Source organism: Terrapene carolina, unplaced genomic scaffold (genome assembly GCF_002925995.2).
Source record: "Terrapene carolina triunguis isolate 2854851 unplaced genomic scaffold, T_m_triunguis-2.0 Scaffold7717, whole genome shotgun sequence".
NCBI classification, from domain to species: domain Eukaryota; kingdom Metazoa; phylum Chordata; order Testudines; family Emydidae; genus Terrapene; species Terrapene triunguis.
In genome coordinates this window covers 1-2,882 of record NW_020672068.1, presented here as the reverse complement: position 1 = coordinate 2,882, position 2,882 = coordinate 1, and the positions used below count along the sequence as shown (strand labels likewise).

Genomic DNA, 2,882 nt, shown 5'->3' with positions numbered 1-2,882 from the left:
CCGAGTCCCTTTTGCTGCCGTCAATGTGCAGAGTTGCGCACTTCTTCACATTGAAGCGGAGCCCCATCCAGTCAGTAGCTCGGCTGGTGGCCTCTAGCATATCTTGGAGGCTCTCTGGGTTGTCCGCGGTCATGACCAGATCATCCGCGTAGGCCAGAATGCTGATTTTCTTGCCGTGCAGGTCAAAGCCCATCGGGCCACTGGAGATGGCTCAGATGAGCGGTTCCATGGCCAGGTTGAAGATGATGGGGCTAAGGGGGCATCCTTGTTTCATGCCACGGAGGATGGGGATGGTGTTCGTCTCTCTGTCCGTGGCGCGGATGGTGGTGGTGCAGTCCTTGTAGAGGTCCCGGAGGATCTGGATGAAGGTTTCTGGCATCCTGAACTCTTCCAGGGTGGCAAAGATGTGATGGTGGGGTATGGACCCAAAGGCGTTGGTCAGGTCAAGCCATGCTACTGCGCACTGCCTCTTGGACCTCCTGCCTCCTGGATGGCTGTCTGAAGGAGGAAGTTGTGCTCTTAGCATCCCTCGCAGGACATGAAACCCTTCTGCACTGAGCTGACGGTGCCCCCGCACACTAACCAGTCTGTGATCCTTGCCGCGAGGCAGCTGGCATACAGCTTGTAGATGGTGGAGCAGAGGGAGATGGGCCTCCAGTTCCCGGGGTCATCTCGGTCACCTTTTTTGTGGATGAGCACAGTCATGGACTTTTTCCAGGAGTGGGGAACGCGATGGAACTGCTTTCATTTGTTGAAGATGGCAGCGAGCACCAAGCAGCCGGGGTCTCGCTTCTTCAGCAGGGGGTAGCAGATGCTATCTTTTCCAGGGGTGGTGTTTTTGGTCCTTGTCAGCCTCGCCTGCACCTCCTGCGGGGAAAAATCTCGCTCCAGGTCCTCCGTGAGGTCGATCCGGGGTAGCGGGGGAAGGCACTCTGGGCATCGCAAGTTGGTCTGGGCCTCGTGATCAAACACATCCTTGAAGTAGGAGTAGAGCCTCTCGGGCTGGATGGCACAGTAGGAGGAGGTCCCATTGAGGATCTCCCTTATGGCTTTCGTCCGGTTCATCCTGTATAGTTTCTGAATACGGGATGGAGCCGCCGGATCGTAGCGGTGGCCGATGTCCCCTCTCCTGCCTTCTCTGGCGGTGTTGTTACGGCTCGGCACAGGGAATCTGCGAGTGGCCCGTGCGGCTTCCCGGGGTTCCCTCCTTCTGGCCGTAATTTCCACAGACAGTTCTGCAGTCAGTCTGTCCATCAGGGTGTTGAAGTTCTTGAAGTCCTCAGCCTTTGCCAGCTCCTCCATCCAGGCGGATTGCCACAGCGTGGTGACCCTTGCTTGTGGCCATCTCTCCTCTTGCTGTGTTGTCTCCGCGGGTTCAGGTGCTGAGGGGACGCTCTGCGGCCTTGTTGTCCCTCGGACTGGGGAGTGGTGTTCAGGTGGGTCTCGAGGCGGGGGTCCTGGTGCGGTGGGGAGGGCAGCTCTCAGTGTCTCCGAGGCAGCACTGGATCTTCCGGGAGGGAGTGGGGTTCTGGAAGCACTGGTGCTGGGCTTTGTCGGGGCGCGGTCGTGTTTGGAAGCGCTGGGGATGGTTCTGGTTCTTCTGCGGGCGGCATCCAGCTGGTGGGTCCTCGGTGGGGCATGGGGGTTTTTGGCGGTCAGAGGCTCTTTGGGTAACCTTGGAGGAGGTGTTGGGTCTCCCGGGGGTGGGGTCTGGCTGTGGGATCTGGGGGCTACGGGAGGCTCCTCCATTGGCTGGATCTCGCTGTGCAGCCTGGGGGACGATGCTAGTTGCTCCTACCGCAGGGCGGCATGAGGTGACCTGTGGGGGAGCGCTGCAGCATCTCGTATCCGTGTTGTGCCGGATGGTTTTTATGAGGTCGCTGAGGCGTCTGGTGAGGTTGCTGACTTGCGAGGTGGCGGTGGTCCCCCTCACAGCAGGGTCCAGCGTGGGGACTGGTCCTTTTGTTGGCATCGTCAGTCCTCGAGGCGGGGGTTACGCTTCCCTCAGTTAGCGGTTGGTCCCCCCTTATCTGCTGTGACTCTGGGGAGGCTGGCTGGGGTGCTGAAGCCAGACCATCAGTGGGGGTTGGGGTTGGAACCCGCAGGATGTCAGTGGGATTCACCTTCACGGTCATGGGGGGTCCCTTGCATGTGGCTTGATGAAACTTATATTTCTTTTGGGTCTCGAAGGGGAGATTGCAGCGGCTACACCGGAAAGCAATCCGTTTGTTGTAGGTCTTACGAACGTGTTTGCTGAGGGCGGCGAGGGTCTGGACTCCATGGACAGGGAGACAGAAGGGGCAGCGGAGGAGACCTGTAGGGGGCGGGTACTGGAGGTAGATGCGGTCTTCTTCCCCTGCCTCATCCTCTCTGGGGCAGACCTCTGTTGTGCCTGCAGACTCACCACGTGATTCCTCTGGCTCTGGTAGAGAAGCTTGGGGAGGTGAAGTATTTTTCAAAAATGGCTGCAGGAGATTCCATCTTCAGGACGGGTGTGTGCAGATGTCCATCAGAAGAGATTAAACTGATAAGAACAGATACTACGCTTGATCTTAGCTCATAGAGAGCCGAGAACAATAAATACTACACTCCGGGCTGTGTTTGTAGGCAATGGGGCGGGGGGATATGGGGTGTGCTTCCATGTTGGGGAAAGGAGAGGGGCGATCAGAGAAGACAAGAGATGACTAAAACGTTTGGGGCTGAATTTACCATGGTCTCGGTGCGCCTGATTGTTTACCTCGGTGACAAGTGAGATTTGATCCTTCAGAAAAAGTTCTAGGAAAATCCCCTTCAGAGAGAACCATGAAGCACAATAAGAGGTTAAAAAAATCCATGATACAAACCAACCTTTCCCATGACATCAGCACCTCTATTGTGTTATT

General features: G+C 57.0%; 1 pseudogene; it reads right to left on the bottom strand.

The window, feature by feature from the left end:
- Nucleotides 1-2,438: 2,438 nt before the first annotated feature.
- LOC112125484 lies at nucleotides 2,439-2,580 on the bottom strand (annotated as a pseudogene).
- Between the last annotated feature and the right edge of the window lie 302 nt (nucleotides 2,581-2,882).